Genomic DNA, 18704 nt, shown 5'->3' with positions numbered 1-18704 from the left:
AGTCCGAGTATAAATGAGCTGCCCCCAGACACACAACACACAATGTGGCCATCCGCAGGAGACAACCTATGGCCGCACTCTGTGCATTTTCTAAAACTCAGCTTAGTCTGCTGATCAGCCATATCTAAGCTGCCAAAAGAAAAGGCTTTAACCTAGAAAGATTTAAAATGAACTACCCGACCTCAACACTCACACTCTCTAACTCGGAAGGGAAATCGAGACAAGGCCTAACTACCTACACAAAAACAATTTTTTTTTTTTTTTTTTTTTGAAAGGAACATGATGCAGAATGAGTGAAGGGGAGTCGAGGGACAGTAGGAAGCCTACCTAAACTACCAAGACTCAGAACACCCACAAAAAATCTTAGAAAAGTACCTACCATGCCTGGAGCTCTAGACCACGCTGCTTGGCAAAGCCACGACAAATGTGATCTGAGAGAAGGAAGGAGACAGAGGGTATTACGGGTAAGGGGAGAAGCTTGGATTTTGGATCAGATGCTGGTGAAACTGTCGGCTCAGATCCGATCCGGATCCGACATCCCACAGGTTGATTATCAAATGAAGTTAACTACTTCAGATCTATTACACTGTGGTCTTTCAACCTCTCATTTTGCAAACCTACTTGGATTCGTAAATTCAGTTCTATGTATATTTTAATCAGTGCAGTTTTACACCCGACTCCCACTCCAACAGTCCCAGACTGCAACCTACTGACTTTAAACATGTTTTTGTTCAGCCTTTCTTCTCTTTATATTTTTTTTACATTGCAATGCTTATATTTTGTAAAACTAAAAGAAAGAAGGAAAAAAATCACCTGTTTACTTCAATATATTTATCCCATACAACAATCAGTAAAAATACTTTACTATGTCACAATTTATATCATAAAATGTTTTATACAAATACTGTTAAGAACAAAAAATTGTTTTACTTACAGCTACTTTTTTTCCTTTTAGCTTCCTTCCAGACGTTAATGAAGTGGGGCATATGCCTGTCTTTGCCCCAAAGTTTAACAAAACCACAAACATACAACTGATGCTTTGTACTTTTAACATTTATTCAATAATTTCAGTGTTATTGGTCTTCTTGTTCATGTCCATCTCTCAACCCCATATTTCGGTTTAAGTCCAAGATACTCCTGATTCTTTTAATCAACTCTTGTGCTTTTTTCTGTCTCTCAATCATTTTGCTTTAGAATACTGGAAAATGTTTCAGTGACAGTTTCTTCTTTGAGCCTCACCATTAGAAGAATGAGAATCAGAGTCCCCTTCTGTTTGAGAGCTCACCACTTTTTGGACAAACTTTTGTACCCCCCCCCCCCCAGCCTGTTCTGTACCAAAAAATGATTTTGATCCTCCAGGAAAAATTATTCTGAAGACAGCTGGTTACAACAGTTCGAATCTCACACCTGCCTTTTGACATTCCCTTATTATTGGAATAAATGTATTTTCTGCCTAATGTACATTGAATGTAATAATTTTCCACAAACACGCTGTCTCCAGCTTTTAATACTTTGCCCTTTTGCTACCTTCTTCTCAGCATTGACTCTTCCTGCTGGTAGGATTGCATCTTTACTAATACAGGTCTTGGCTGCTTTCTCATGGCCAGGTTTGGAGCATACACATGATCTGCAAATTCAAGCAACAGATCATACAGTAGAATACCAGTCCAGATGTTTATTTTTGCCTTCATAAAATTAATACAGTCTGTTCCTTCTAGTTTCTCTGTTGCAGCAAAAAATCTCATGTTTTTCCTTACGTGCTCTGTCCTCTAATTCTACCATTTTTTGAAACATCTCTTCTTGAGCAGTCTCATACCTAGCTAGTCTTTTCTTCATTTTGACCTCTGAGTTTTGCAGTTTTATAAGCTCGTCTGAAAATCTATTTAAAGCTTTTTCCATTTTTTCCAGCCTTTTTTTTAATTGAGTTAATATATTCCTTCAGCATTTTATTCAATTTTATCAGCTCTGAGCACATTTGTCTTATTTTTACTTCTAGATTGCTGGAAGTCATGTCTTCCACCAAAGCTGGAGCTTGAAATGGTTTTTATTGAACAGCTGCAGGATTATTCATGGTCAATGTTTACTCTTCACCTTTTCTAGCTGATTTTCTTTCAGGTTTCAGGCTCTCTTACTTTCTTCTTTGCTGGCATCCAGGCAGTGTACTTACTAGCCAGTAACTGAATTTACTAAAAGCGACAGAGTTCTTGGCCCCTGCCACATTGTGAGAGCTGAAGTTTAGCTGTTGATCAGTGTGCAGCCCATCTTGGAAAGCCATCCATTCCACTTATTTTCTATATTTTGTTCCAGGATGAAGACTTGTATTTTTCATGACCCAGCAGTACCTTTTCAGGGTTCTAGCCTCCCTCCATCTCCCAGCTGGTGTGAAAGCTTTGAAGGGGCTTGATATCCAAACTACTCTTATTTCTTCAGCTCTGCTTGAGTTGGTTAATGGTTTGGGCAAAAGAAGAGTTGCCCATAAGCTTTGGAACTGTTAAGCTGTTATATCCTTAGCAGGATATAACCCATAGAGCTAAGGCTACTGTAGCAGTGATCACTTAAACATTTACTGTTATGATAAGTTTGCTTACACAACTGTACTTTCCCCTTTGATAGCACTGCCAAGGATTTGGTAGGACCCTTAGCCAAGACTTCTATGGGGCAACAGTACATCTTATTAGTTTCAGATAACACTATGGTGGGCCTTTTTTAAATTTGTAATAGAGATGATACTTGCGTTTAGACAAGTCAGAATCCCTAAGGAAGCTCTTAACACACCGAGGAATCTCTTTTGTGTAAGGTTATTAGAAATCTATGTCAGCTGCTACAAGTCAAACAGCTTAAGACTTAGGAACATCGTCCCAAAGGGATTGGTTGGTGGACTGTTTTAATAAAACCCAGACAACATGTTGAGGTGGGTGGCTGACAAGGAATGGAAAACTTAAATGTCTTACGACCCTATCTACTGCCTGCATCAGAAAGGTACTATAGTCATCCATTAGCTGCATCCTGTCTGAACCACATTACAAAGACACCCCTTGGGTCTACATGCCTTAAAGGAACATGTGAAGAGAAGGAACCCCCTCTTCTGAAGTGACATATGGCACAATGCAGAGATGCAGGAAAGAATTGCAGCAATTATGCCTATAGTGACCAAATATATGGCACAAGCTTAGGAAGCTCAAAGACAGAAGCTACAACAGGAATGCTAATGTGAGGGCATTCTACTCTAGATGTAAGGTGCAAGTCCTCTTCCCTACAGTGGAGAACACATTCCTTTTCACAAGGCAAGAGACATGTACAACAATTAAGAAAGTTCAAGAAGCAAATTACAAATTCAGGCAGCCTGACATAAGGAAACCTAAGCAGTTATACAATGTTAATGTACTTGTGAGAAAGGGAAATACTGCCAAGCCCAGCTAGCTGGAATTTTGTAAATAATTCTATGTCATTGGTGAATATCAAAATCATTTGTGTAAGATGTTTGTGTTACAAATGTATTAGAACTGTATGTCATGTGTATATCAAACAGGTTTGCACAGACTGGTGTGTTAAAGGTATTGCGGCCACAGTCTCTTCTCCCTCCCAGGCCGGGACTCAACCTCCTGGACAAAGGCCTGTGGTTAGGGAATCAAAAACAGAGAGGAGTAAGGATAGAGAGAGAGAGAGAGACAAGGGGAGGAAGAGATCCCCAGACCATTCGGATCTGGTCGGTACTCCCCCCAGACATACGTTTTTTTTCCAGGCCAGCTTCTCCTCTGCTCCAATCGCTGAGATTCTCATCAGAGCTGGTGGAGCTTATACCTCTTTCCAGGGCCTCCGTACACTGACCCTCCCGGCTGGCGTCGGTGGCCTCTTCGCGATTAACCCGTAGTTTATCTGAAGCAGACATGGACAAAATTATGTGAAGGTTTATTCGCACCCAGATTCAGATGGGGGTCTTGCCAGCCCCCTCTCCCTCCGGAGGGGAGGCTCACTTCCCTTCTTTGCCCCGATATCTCCTTCTCTGATGCGATCCCTAGTGTCGTAGTTCTTGAATCCAAGAGGTCCTGGAGTCAGGGGGCTGGCGCCGATGGTACCATATACATCGGCCATTACCTTGAGCATGTCAGATCTGACTGGTTCGGACCCGAGCAACTTTCGGAGCCGAAGCCTGGGTGTCTGATCCTAGGGGTTGGGCCTTTCTCCGTTGCTGCCGATACTGTGTCAGGTCAAGGCCTAGCCCTCGGCATCAGCTCCTTCGGGTTCGGCTCCGATCCCCACACCGGATCTGAGGAGAGCAGTTTCCTTGCCAGTTCCTCAGGAGGCTTGATGTTCTTCGTGTTTCACTGTTGCAGTCATCACACTAGGGTTGTCTGCCTGCAGGTAGCCCTCAGTCACCCCGAATACCAGAGACTTAGTATTTCTGCATAGGATGCTGTCACTCCAGGACTGACGTCAAGTCATCAGGGGTATAAAAACAGGCAGCCAACGCCATTACATCAGTCTTTCTTGCCGAGGAGCCCGAAGCAGAAGCAGTTCTCAAGTGCCGGTCAGCCGCTACCTGAGTTTTCGTTTACTAATTGAAGCATCCTGAAGTCTTCTAAAGCTAAGTACCCAGTTGGGGATCCTTTTTTCTTGCTCTAACTGATGTCAGAAAAAGGTAATAATTGTCGTGCCTGTGGAAAGCAAATACTACACCGAGATTTTCATTCTTACTGCATCACCTGTCTAGGCCCACACCATGACATACCTCACTATCGGTTTTGTGGCTTCTTCAAAGCCCGAACTATTCATCATTGGGCCCTTATTGTCGCTAAATACTTTCATTCTCTATCTCTGTATTCCAAAATGGCTTTGGTAAGCCATCCGACTACTGATTTTCCAAAAAAACGTAAGGATAAAGACAGAGACAGACCGCACTGTTTCAAAGCCGCCAATGACACTTCCATTAAGCTGGTCGCCAGTTCGCCGGTACTCAGTGGGGTGCTTTCACAGCCCCTGATGCCTGATTCAGTGGATTCTCAGGCCTCTACCGAGACCCGTTCGGAGTCCGGTATGCCGTGAGACTCTTCTTCGACTATGGAACCGGCGGATGTCTCTACCTTGGATGTGTCCAGAGCCGCTGAGCAGACACCAGCTTCTGAGGAAGTTCTTTGTACTACTGATGTTCGACACCAACCGGCTACTTCAGTTCTGTTTAAAACTACCAAATTTCTAAGGCCAAGAGTACACGCTATGCCTAGAAAACCGACGACCAAAGTGCATGCACCTGCTCCCTTGCCACAAAATAAAATGCTTAGAATGGCAGAAGACCTTATGCTGATTGGGGGGAGTCAGCCTTCCCCGCTAAGAGCAAAAGGGACCAGTCCCCAGCAGCTTCAACAGACTTGAGAGTCCAGTGATTCTGAGGTTGCTGATTATGAAGACATGCCCTTATCTGCTTTTGAGGATTCTGATGCAGAGGAATCCATTCCCTCTGCCTCTTCTAAAAAGGATTTCTCTTTTGGTGAAACCTTACATACTTTAAGAGAGCATTTCCTAAGAGAGCATTTCCACTGGGAATGCCAAGACTATCCTCAGTCCAAAAAGAGACTCAGAGAATTTCTAGACTTGCCACAACACAGGCCTTTAGCAGTACCACCAGTCCTGGAAGTTGTTGATGTCTTTATGGAATCCAGTCTTACTCCTGATACTTTACCCCCTCCCCCTAGGAAACCAGACAGGTACTTCAGAGTACCTGACTCTCTCAAATTTCTTTTCAAAAATCCTACTGCTGGCCCAGAGATCATTTCCCAGGGGGCTAAAGGTATCAAGGCAACTACAGCTAAGAATCCCACCCCTTCGGACAGGGATTCCAGAGCTTTGGACAGATGGGGTAAGAAAGTATATACCTCTGCAACTCTTGCCATTAGGGCTTTGAATTGTCAGTTTCACATGCTGAAGTACCAACAGCACGTTATGGAACTTGTTAAGCAAAAAATAGCTACCTTTACAGACTGTGCAGAAAATAAAGAATTGCAAGAGCTTATGCATTCTTTAAGCCAAGTCAGCAAGCATACGTTGCAATGTGGCTTTGATGCCCTAGAAGCATCTTGCAGGGCAGCAGTCACTGATTCTGTACTGAGAAGGCATGCTTGGCTTAAGGAGCAGACCTTGCCAGATCATGTCAAATCCAAGTTACTAGGCGTTCCTTTGAACAAGGATAATCTGTTTGGCTCCAAAGCAGAAGAGGTTTTTAAAAAGATGGAAGAAAAAGCTAAATCTATGCAGACAGTTAAAGAACTCTTACAAGTACAGCCTCCTAGATTCAGTAAGCATTGCCCCTCAAAACATTGGTCCTTTCCAGCCCCCTCAAGGCCATCTCAAACTAGACCCAGGGGAAACAGACTCACCAGGCTACAGTCTCAGGGTATGCAGAGATCTATGCAGTGGAGTGCCTCCACCTCTAAAGCAGGGAGTGCTAAACCACCCCCTTATGGAAAGAATTACAATGACTTCTCAACTCCACCCCCCTCCTTTGCCTGACTGCTTGTGCCCCTAGGAGGAAAACTTGCCCTTCATGCAAAAAACTGGATTCCCATCACCAAAGACCGATGGGTCCTCAACATTGTATCCCAGGGGTACAAATTTTACTTCCACTCACTGCCAACCCCAAAAGGGTTCCCAGACCTCCTTCTAAACCAATGGGCAGAGGCTCAAAACCAAGAGCAATCCCTGCTCTCTATAAGGGCAATTCATCCGGTTCCTGCAGAACAGATAGGTCAAGGATTCTATTCCAGACTTCTCCTGGTACGCAGAAAAGAGGGCACTTGGCACCCAATCCTAGATCTTTCAATTCTCAACACCTTCCTGGTGGTAACAAAATTCAGAATGCTCACCCTGCAGCAGCTTCTACCTATGCTAGCCAAAGATGCTTGGTTAGTCACCCTAGACTTAAAAGAAGCCTATCTGCACATCCCTATAAGGGTATCATGCAAAATATATCTACGCTTCAGGGCAGGATCTATCCATTATCAGTTCTCTGCACTTCCCTTTGACTTACCACTGCTCCCAGAGTATTCACAAAATGCCTGGCTCCAGTCATTGCTTATTGCAGACAGAGAAATATTCAAATTTACCCATACTTGGACGACTGCCTGATGCAGGCAGACAGTTAGGAAATGCGATTGCAGCACCTGACATTTGTAAAAAACCTGCTAACCTTCCTGGGGTACACCATCAATGAAAAGAAATCAAAACTAGTCCCCAGTCAAAAGACTGTATTCCTGGGAGCAAGTTTGGACACAGCATCCCAGATGGCATTCCTCACTCCATAAAAACAAGCCTAACAGGTTATTTTACTCAAATGGCCACCAGAACCCAACTATCCGCAAGGAAAATCCTGCAGGCCCTAGGGTTCATGGCCTCATGCATCCTACTAATGAAATATCCCAGACTGCATATGAGGAAACGTCAGTGGTACTTAAAAAGTCTTTGGTGCCAACATTCTCAGGACCTGGAAAGTGTCATTCCCATAATACCCTGTCTAAGGACAGAGTTTCTTTGGTGGGCAGCAGCAGTGCAAGGGACTGCCCTTTACCCAACCCCACCCTAACCACAGACGAATCAGACTATGCCTGGGGGCACACATGGACGGCAAGTGCATTCAGGGCCACTGGAGCCCAAGTCAAATGCATCTGCACATCAACCAGAAAGAGATGCTAGCTGTGCAGCATGCTCTGACAGCTTTCAGATCCCTACTCTCACCAGGACACCTGCTAATAAAAACAGACACCACAGTTATGTGGTACATCAACATGCAGGTGAGAACCCACTCTGCAGGCTAGCTATGGCCCTGTGGAACACAGCCTTGGATATGCAGGTACATCTGCAAGCTCAATTCCTGCCAGGCAAACAAAACTCATTGGCAGACGGTTTAAGCAGAAATCTCCTAGACCCACACGAGTGGCAACTAGAGCCATACACCTTCAACCTTCTGATTCAGAAATGGAAGACACCAGAGGTGGATCTCTTTGCCTCCCCCTGCAGTCACCAGTTCAAAAGATTCTGCACCAGGACACCTCACAGCAGGGCCTAAAAAGTGGATGCTGTATCCTTCCAGTGGGTAAATCTCTCAATTTATGCTTTTCCCCCTCTGCCCCTCCTTTCAAGAGTATTGCTCAAGATAAGACAGGACAGACCAAGGACATTTCTGATTGCCCCAGACTGGCCACGCCAACACTGGTACCCACTCCTGCGAAGCCCATCACTGGTGCCACCCTGGCACCTACACCAGAACCCAACCCTGCTCTCTCAGCAAGGGGGACAGATCTTGCATCCACAACTGCAAACCCTAACTCTTGCAGCCTGGCGTATTCCTTGAATTCTCCCCCAGTAACCAGCCTAAGCAAGCAGGTGCTGGACATCATCCTTGAAGCCAGAAGACCCAGTACAAGGAAATCCTATGCTGATAAGTGGAAAAGGTACTGCTCCTGGATTCAGTCTAAAGGAGAGAGGACACAACTCTGCCCTCCCTGCCTCTAATCCTGGATTACCTAGCAGATCTACTGCACAGAGGCCTATCCTTCTCCTCCATTAAGATCCATGCCTCTGCCATTTTGGCTCATTACAACACTGAGCCACCTCTCTTCTCTTACCCTCTTATCAAACAGTTCCTGAGAGGGGCAAACAACTTAAGGCTGCCAAGGAGAGCACCCACCCCTGCTTGAGACCTTAACTTTGTACTGGAAAAGCTCACGCTTAGCCCCCTTTGAGCCTGCAGCATCAGCAGAGTTAAAATTCCTCTCTTGGAAAACAGCCTTGCGTCTGGCCATCACTTCAGCTAGAAGAGTGTCTGAGCTACAAGCACTTATGGCTGTGGAACCCTTCATTATTTTCTATGCTGGCAGGGTCTAGCTCAGGACTAACCCTTCCTTTATGCCTAAAGTGGTGTCCAGTGTGGCTCTCAACCAAGCTATCGATTTGCCTACCTTTTTCCCTAATCCTCAAAATAAAGGGGAAAGTATCCTGCACTCCTTGGACGTGCATAGACAGCTCAGATTATACCTTGATAGGACTAAGCCCTTCAGAAAATCTGACCAGTTACTAGTCAGCTTTGCAGCAGGGGCAAGAGGGCAAGGCCATTTCAAAGCAAACAGTTTCCAAATGGATAGCACATTGCATCCATTTCTGCTACAAGCACCATGGAAAACCAACCCCTCGGGGGTCAGAACACATTCCACTAGGGCAACTTCTACCTCTACAGCATTCCTCAGGGGAGTCCCTACCAGTGACATCCTGGAAGCTGCTACCTGGAGTTCTTTACACACCTTCACCAAGCATTGCCACCTGCCTATCTTTTCCAAATCCAGGACAGGTTTTGCAGCAGTAGTCCTGGAAGGCAGTATAGCCAGCCCTACCTCTTCTTAACTGCCTCCACCCTTCTTCAGCTGTGTGAATCTACCCAAGTGTGATGACTGCAGCAGTGAAACACAAAGAACATAGTACAGTTTTGTACACTTACCATAAATGTAGATGTTCGAGTGTATTCACTGTTGCAGTCCTGGTTTCCCTCCTTCTAGCACCCTGGTTTTCTCTCTCTTTCTGTTTCTAAACTCTCTATACCTTTTACTACCCCCCCTTTTCAGGGGTATTGGTATTGGCATTTACTTTTTACTGGTGGTGTTTTCCCCCACCATACCTTATCTCCCTGTTGGGGGGTTCCTGACATTTGGGGCAAGAAAAACTAATGTAATGGCATTGGTTGCCTGTTTTTATACCCCCGACGACCTGACGTCAGTCCTGGAGTGACAGTATCTGATGCAGAAATACTAAGTCTCTGGTATTTGGGCTGACTGAGGACTCCCTGCAGGCAGATAACCCTAGTGTGATGACTGCAACAGTGAATACACTCGAACATCTACATTTATGGTAAGTGTACACAACTGTACTTTCTCCCTCGGCGTTCGACGAGGTGGAGAGGGTTCTCTCCAGGGGATCTAGTGCCCTGACCATCTTATGGGATTTCGCCTTGACTCCCATTGCCTCTGGGTGCATTTTCTGCCATTTTGCCCATGCAGGGACAGCCTGTGCTCGAGATGCCTCAGACTGTTCCCCTTGAGGAACCACAAGTAGTTTGCAAGCCCTCTCCAGAGTGTCCCATCCATGAGATCCCTCACAAGCGAACGTGCAAAAGGAGGTACTTGGACTCCTCTCCAGGGTCCCTCACTGAAGATACCAACTTGGAGGAAGGGGAAGGTTCTCCCAGATCACCCCCTCAATGATGTCTCCTTTGGAGACATGGAAATCCTGCACCAGTGGGGGGGGGGGGGGGTTGGTCCACACCTAAAACTTCCTCGGACAAGTCAGTGTTCCTGGGGGCCTTTGACACGGGCCCGTCTACCTCCTGGGTGCCCCCCAGTGGATCCCTTGGTGGACCTCATTACCACCAGGGCATAGAAGGAGCTGGACACCATGGAGCTAATCCGCAGGCACCCCTTTAAGATCTTGAGCCCTCCAGTGGACAGACCAAGTTGGAATAAGGGATCCCCTGTGGATGCCATGGTGATAGCAGCTACCACCAAGAAAAAACTGTCCCTGGAAAGTTCTACAGTCCATCCCCCCCGACCAAGAGTCCAGGATGATAGATCATCTGGGAAAACGGACATATGCTTCAGCCACCTTTTCTGCAAGGGCACTGAATTATTTGGCCCACGTAACTAGACTACAGAGAGACCTGGTCAAGGAGTTCACCGAGTCACCCCAGAGCCCACATCTCCAGAGGATAAACGCACATTCTCCATAAGGATGGCCACTCTTAAAGAGGTTACAAATAAATACATGCACCTCCTCTCACATGCCACTGAAGGAGCAGCAAGGGCTGCCGGGTCCTGCGTTGCCATGAGGTGACACACCTGGCTTAGGCTCTGTCAATTCACAGAACCCTTTAAGGCATCTTTTGCGAATGCCCCTTATGATGGTTCTTCATTGTTTGGGAAGATAGTTCGTGAGACGTTAGTCCAGAGTGAGAAGGATGGGAAGACACTGTCTGCCTTCGGAATCCACTTCTCTAACCCCCAAAGATCCTTTTCCAGGAATTGGAGGGGGCAAAAGAAGATGTGGTTCCGGAAGTCTCAGTATTCTCGGGACACTCAGGACTCACCTTCCCCCAGAGGGGGTCAGGACAGACACTGGCCCAGAGGCGGGGGGGGGGGGTCAGAGAAATTTTGGGTCTTGAGAACCATTATTGGACAGGCCTGTGCAACAGCCCTGAGTGGTTGCCCAACTGCACTGCTCTGGAGGCAGTCAGGGATCACCTTTCTATGCACCTGATGGCATTAGAGTCCGTGTCATCAGACCGTTGGGTGCTGCATATAATATCCAGAGGCTATGCAATCCCCTTTCTAACTCCTCACATTCCACCCACACAAAGGGAGGCAGCAGCACTAGAAATCATCCAGCCCGTCCCCCTAGATCAGTCCGGATCAGGCATCTATTCTAGGATCTTTTTGATGCCAAAAAAGACGGGGGACCTAAGGCCCATTCTGGACCTTTCCACTCTAAACATGTCAGTTGCCAAAGAGAAGTTCCAGATGGTCACTCTACAATCCATCCTGCCCTACCTGCAGGAGAACGACTGGATGTGCTCCATAGATCTCCAAGACACGTACTATTACATCAAAATGCACAGAAACTCCAGGAGGTTTCTCTGCTTTCAGCTAGGGGCCAATCACCATCAATTCTGAGCCCTACCCTTCAGTCTCACCACAGCCCCCAGTATGTTCAACAAGTTTATGGCAGTAGTAGCTGCTCACCTGAGGCTTCAGGGGATACAGGTCTACCCCTACTTGGACAATTGGCTCCTCACCACTCCCATCAGGCGTCTACTTTGTCATGCCAAGGACTATTTCCTGAAATTTTTAGACTTGCTGGGCATCACAGTCAACATATCCAAGTCTTCACTAGACCCTGTTCAGGTCTTGGACTATATAGAAGTGAGAATCAACACTGCTCAAACCATGGTCTTTTTAACTCCAGAAAGAGTCCGGAACTTACGACTTCATGTATCTGTGATCCTGCAGTCTCATCTTCCACCAGCCGAGGCGGTTTTGAGAGCCTTGGGTTCCATGGCAGCTGCCATTACTCTTCTTCCCTGTGCTCGTCTTCATATGCGAATTCTGCATTGGATGTTAGTGGTTCAATGGTCCCTTTTAGATTTGCCATTGACACATCCTATTCACATAAGCAATGTGTGCAAGAAGTCCCTGCTATGATGGATATGCTCTCCAGAGCTAGTAGAGGGACGCACGTTTATTGTACCCCCTCCCCAAGCCACAGTGACCACAGATGCCTCCCAACTGGGATGGGAGGCATTGTTCGGGCAGGATGGTACAAGGCACGTGGTCCCCGAATGAGACCAAACTGCATATCAGTGTTCTAGAGATGAGGGTGGTCTTATTAGCCGTGCAGGCCCTTCATGCCTTTCTTCCTCTGGGGAACAATTGCAATTCAGACAGACAACATGTCAGTGGTCTGGTACATCAACAAACAGGGCAGAACCTGGTTTTACCCCCTTTGTCGTGAGGCCACGAGAGTGTGGGAATGGACGATCTCCACCAGCTATTTTCTGGTAGCAATGCACATTCCAGGTCGATTCAATATTCTGGCACACAAACTGAGCAGGACTATTCTGATGCCTTTTGAGTGGTCTCTGAATCCTTCGATAGTGGAGCGGGTCTTCCTCAAGTAGGGTCGGCCTTGCTGCGATCTCTTCGCATCTCCTTCCAACGCAAATTGACACGAGTTCTACACTCTTGATCTCCCCACAGGGGGAATCCCCCAGGGATGCTCTGGTCCATGCTTGGTCTCCCAGTCTTCTTTATGCTTATCCCCCTTTACCTCTCATGACAAAATTTCTACAGAAGGCTCGCCGGTTGGAGAGCAGAGTCATCCTCATTGCCCCATTCTGGCCTCGCAAAATCTGGTTTCCCTGTCTTTGGACTCATCTGGTAGTTCTTCCTTGGATCCCATACCAGATCTCATTTTGCACCCCTCAAGGGGCCTTCATCCAGACCTGGGCAATCTGAAGCTCACGGCTTGGCTGCTCCAGTTCCCTTGATTCGTAGGGCTCCCGGTTTCTCTTCCCCGGTCGTGTCTATTCTGGTGGCAGCTCATAAATCGTCCATCAGAAAAAATTCACCGTAGCAAATGGACGTGTTTTTCTATCTGGGCTTCTCAGAGGGATTTGGACCCTTTCACAGCACCTATTCCAGCAGTCCTTGAGTTCTTGGCATACATTTTCCAGCAGGGTGCCAGCTCATCTACAGTGAAAGTTCAACTGGCGGCCATTTCCAATTTTCATGTAGGTGAGAACATGGCTTCTTTAGCATCCTCCAGACTTTGCAAAATGTTTATTAAAAGTACCTTTCTTTTATGACCCCCCCCGGTTAAGGATCCTACTCCTCCTTGGGACCTTACCCTAGTTTTACAAGCTTTGGTTGCTCCGCCTTTTGAGCCTGCTGCTTCTGTGGACTTAAAATTTTTTATCTAGGAAGACCGACTTTTTAGTGGCTATTACATCGGCTAGGGAGAGTATCAGATCTCCAAGCATTATTTGTAAAACCTCCATATATGATTTTTCATAAAGACAAGGTTTCCCTTTGTACAAATCCTTCCTTTCTGCCTAAAGTGGCCTTGGACACAAATATCAATCAATCAACTTACCTGTCTTCTTTCCAAATTTTCAGAACAAGAGTGAATATAAATTGCATTTGTTAGATGTGCATAGACGACTACATTTCTACTTACACAGGACTAAAGCCCATTGCAACTCTGACCAGTTGTTTGTGTCCTTTGCTACTCCCTTTCTGGGCAAACCAGTTTCTAAGGTAACTATTGCCAGATGGATTTCCCTATGCATCCTTCAGGTTTACAAAGATAAAAACATGGATCTTCCGCGTAGAATACATGCCCATTCTACCAGGTCCATGGCTATGTCAGCTGCCTTTTGGTCTAGAGTGTCTTTGGATGGTATTTGTTCGGCGGCTACGTGGTCCTCATCTCATACTGATTATAAATTGGACATGGTTTCCAGAGGGAGACCATCCTTTGGCTCCGCGGTGCACTGAAATATCCTTCCATTAGGGCCACCCAGGATTTTTTGTTTGGTAGCTGGGGACTCTCTCCCACAAGTTGATGATCAAATGAAGTTAACTACTTCAGATAAAGAAGTTATGTAGTCACCGTAACATTCCATGTGAGTAGTTAGACTTCATTTGTCATCACCCTTCCTTCCCCCTGACCTTCTCTTGGTACTTTTTTGCCTTGGCAGACAGAAGACAGTGCCTTTGTGGCTCTCCAGTATTTCCATGTTTGTGAAGGTTTACAGGGTCAGGTTCATGTTTAGGGGTATAGCAAACTCTATCTGAGGGAAGGAAGGATAGAGAAGGGTATTATGGGTAAGGGGAGGAGCTCAGCGCTTGGATCAAATGCTGGTGAAACTGCCATCTCGGATCCGATCCGGATCTGACATCCCACAGGTTGATGACAAATGAAGTCTAACTACTCAGATGGAATGTTATGGTGAGTACATAACTTCTTTTTTTCTTTAAGCAAATACATTTTCATTTTCACTTGAGAAATGTGGAACTAAAGGCAGCTGTGAATTTTGATCTTCTGTTTCCATGAAACAAGCTGACAAAAGGTAAAGGCAATAAGTCAAGAGTTCTGGGCCTTGTTTACTGAGAGAAACAAAATTAAAAGGTACAAGGGCAAGCAGTTCAATAAAAATAAAGTTTGATGTTATTGGAAGTGAATAAGAAGTCGCAGCTTTTCTGGTAACTAAATAATGTATTTACTAGAACAGTGATAATTTAGTTTTATTTAAAGATAGCAATTGCACTTTTTCTTAAGGCTAAAAGTTAGTAAGTTCTGCAAACCTAAAAGTAGTTTTTCACATCTGGAAGGATAATAAAGATAATGTAAGAACAGACAGCATTTAGTGTAAATAGGAGCACAGGCTTGTAACCTGCATCTTAGTATAAGTAACCTTAAATTTAGGTTAGGATTTGCTTGTGTATGTAGCTGTCGATTTGGGACAATTGTTCCTATCAGGAGGGTTAAACTTCATTATTTGAAGATGTACATATTTTTGTGTTTGTTTTAAGTTGATATGTTTTGGGATGTGTTTATTTTTTGTTGAAATTTTCATTAAGATATAAAGTCTTGTAAATATGACATAGGTTCAAATGGAGATAAGTTTCAACTGTGTAAAAGATCAACATGCCCAACTTTAGTAAGTGCATGTAACAGAAAGGCTGGAAATAGACATTTAAAAAGTGTCATATGTAGTAGGTGGGAATAATAACTTCTTATCTTAATGGCTACAATAAACATTATTTTGGAATGTGAATGGCCTCACAGGTATAGACAAAAAGAAAAGAGAATTGTATTAAGAAATGAAAAGTGCAAATAGCAGTTCTACAGGAGGTGCATGTGGAAAGAAATGAGCATGTGACTTTTATAAATAAAGGATTTCAGGAGGCATATTCAGCATAGTTTCAAGGACAAATAAAAAGGTAAGTGCTTATATTAATTGCTAGAGGAGCTCCAATAGTGATGAGGGAAAAAAAGATAGTAACAGATTTGTGGTAGTAAAGGGATGCTGACAAGGGAAAATTACTGACATGTATTTATATTCCCCTTACAACTGCTGTTACGGGACTTAAGAAAAGTTTGGGAGAAATCAGCTTTCAGCAGGGAATAATACTTATAGGTGGGGCCTGGAACTTTATTTGCGGCAGTGAGGATGTATCTGGGGCACCTAGAAGGGAAAATTTAACAAAAGAAGGTAGATTACTGAAGAAAGTTATGAAGATATATGTTATGGAAGAAGAGAATTCAGTAGTAGGAACTTGGAGAGAATTTATGTATCATTCCCCAAAGTACAATAACTGGGCTACACTAGACAGAAATTATATCTCACAGGTGCAATTAATTGAAAGTTTCAATACACACCGAATAACTATTTCAGATCATGCACTAGTAACAACCAAGATAAAAATGTAGGTTAATGAAATATAAATAACACTGGCGTCTCCTCAACTGCCTGTTAAAAAGAGAGTAATTTAAGGAATGGATATTGGAATTATTCGAGAGTTTTTAGGGAAGATAGGAATTTCTTTAGAAATTATAGCTAGTGAGTGGGACAAAATGAAACTGGAGTTAAAAAGTAAGGTTGAAATTAAGGAAAGAGAAAGTTGATTAAGAAGTAACAAGAATTATTTAAAGGAACTGACAAAGGTTAAAGTATTGCAAAATTGGGAATCTCAAAGAACAATAGGTGCAAATGCAGAGTACTAAAGAGAAAATAAGGGATTCCAAAGGAAAATGCTTGAGAGAAATAAAGAAAAGCATGGGAGATGACCAGAAAAATCAGAAGCACTATGGAACTGAACTGGAATCTGGAGTTGGGAGATGGAGATGAACTGCAAAAAGACCAGCAACATGGAAGTTAGTGAATAAATGCGAGACTGCAAAGCATCAGTCACATTTGTGAAATACAGATGTATAAGAGTAAGTAGAAAGAGTGGACTTTTTTAATTTGCAAAAATTGTCTGTAACTAAAAGGGACTTGCCTCACTTCATGTCATTAATGTTTGGATGGACTCTAAGGGAAGGGGACGGGAAAAAAAGGTTAACTGTAAGTAAAATATTTTTTTCTTGACAGTATTTCTGTGAAACATTTCACAATGTAAATTGCATATTTTATAGTAAAGTATCTTTAGTTCTTGTATGTGATAAAGTTTTATTAAACAAATGCTTTTTTTCTTCCTCTTCTCCTGTCACTTTGAAAAGAACTCTACAAAGGTAAAGAAGTCTCTAAATAAGGAAACGTGAATAACCTTGTAGTCCGCAGTAGGCTATCTCTGGAGATAGACATTTTGTGAAGTCCTGTGGAGTAGTGGATAACTCAAAGGCTAATGCAAAGAAAGAACTAGTACAGGTCTCCAGGAAACTTCTTTGGCACCATAAACATTCTTGAAAAATAAAATCCTTTCTGAGAAGGAGGGACAGCTCCCATCAACCCACCCACAAAATTAGCCAATACTGAATGACCAAAGGGAAAAAAGAAGTTTGATCTGGCAGATGAAAAGGAATCCCCTGAAAAGGAAGGAGAGATTCCCACTGCCATCTGCTTCTCTGATGAATCACTCCTTGAATCCAGTTTCTGAGACTGTCTTTTGCCAAAGAGAGAAAGGGGGAGACAGATGTTTGGGAACATTTAGAAGTTTGTCAGGGTGGATAGGGAGGGATTCCATAGATAATCATTCAAATTTGTTAGACTGTCTTTGTTTCTGGGGGCTTGTTTTTCTTTTTGGAGCTACCTTGCCATGCATTTTTAAAAATCTGCTTACCAGCAGTTTGCTGTGTCAGCTTTTGTCAAGTGTTGCAGAGGTAGCTGTAAAACCCTTGACAAGTTTGAAGCAGGAAGGCTAAACTTCCTAGATCAGCTTTCCTGTCTTATCACACTTTTTAAGGAACTCTGCAACACTTGATCTAAGGGATAATTCAAAAATGTTCAGCTTTTACATCCTCAGGAAGGTATTGTTTTATGCAACCAAGCAAACCTATTTGTAACAGTTCAGTAGTAGCAGCTCTGGAAGTGGCATCAGCTGAATCATAAGCATACTTCAACTAATGTTTAGTTAGTTGAGACATAGAAGCAAAAGATTGTACACAGATGAATTTTTCCTCAGATGAGGGAAAAGAAAATGTCATATCCCTTACGTTCTTAAGAGGCAAACATCAACTTTAACATGTGAGCTTGAGAATTAAGAAGTCTAAAAATAAGTGATGCAGAAGAATCACTGGGTATGATTGGAGGTTAGAAAATAACTGGTATAAGACTGAGGAAGTTTATGGAATCTATCTGCTTTCTTAGGGGGGGAGCAAGGTGGTTATCAGGCAAATTACAGGCTATAATTAATACAGCTTCCCATGGTAGAGGAAAGGGTGCATGTCCAGGAAATTCCACTTGTAATAAATCATATTTCTTTAATGACAGTGAAAGATTATGTTCCCACTGAAGCAATTGATTCATTCTGAATATGGCTTCTGAAAAAACATCCTTCCATGGGACTGTCAGAAGAAACACTGTCCTCAGAATCAAAAACCTGAGGACAGAAAACAGAAGTTGCCCACTCACAATCATTTCCTGAAAATCATCATACTGTGAAGAATTCCTTTTTCTCTCAACAGTAACACCAGGACTGGTAGGGTCAAGAGCCTGAAGTAGTCCAAAAAATCACTCCTATAATAAATGTCTTTTTGCCAGGAATTTCTAAAGAAGCCGACCTGCTTTTGACAGGCATCCCAGTCTGGCTAGGCAGAGAGGTATTCCAAGACCCACAAGAGTTCTTTAAATCAACAGGAAGGCAGTATCTCCCTAGGAACTTCTGGAAACAATTTTTTTGACAACAGTCATTTGTTACAAACTAATGCTTGCCTCTCTTTTAGATTTGAGACAAACAGTGCATAACTAGCTTTACTTAGCTCCAAAGAGGTCATAACTCTGCTTGCTCTTCATGGTGTTACACACTTCATAAATAGTATAATGGTCTCAACACAAACTGATGCAGACTTATTTCACCAGTAGCTTGCCACTTTTACATTTAGTTGTAATGCAGCTGATGTCTCCTCTAGGGCTGCTGCTTTTGGTTCTGTTTTGAGACGTTACTCTTGGCTTC

General features: G+C 43.9%; 1 protein-coding gene across 1 annotated transcript in view; it reads left to right on the top strand.

Annotated features, from left to right (window-relative positions):
- The window catches only part of WASHC4 (WASH complex subunit 4), a 1952913-nt gene that overhangs the window by 962412 nt on the left and 971797 nt on the right, over positions 1-18704 (top strand). The window lies entirely within an intron of this gene.

Source organism: Protopterus annectens, chromosome 11.part0 (assembly GCF_019279795.1).
Source record: "Protopterus annectens isolate FY-2018-M chromosome 11.part0, PAN1.0, whole genome shotgun sequence".
Taxonomy (NCBI): domain Eukaryota; kingdom Metazoa; phylum Chordata; order Ceratodontiformes; family Protopteridae; genus Protopterus; species Protopterus annectens.
The sequence above is the reverse complement of the archived record's forward strand: the minus strand, read 5'-3'. Positions and strand labels throughout refer to the sequence as shown.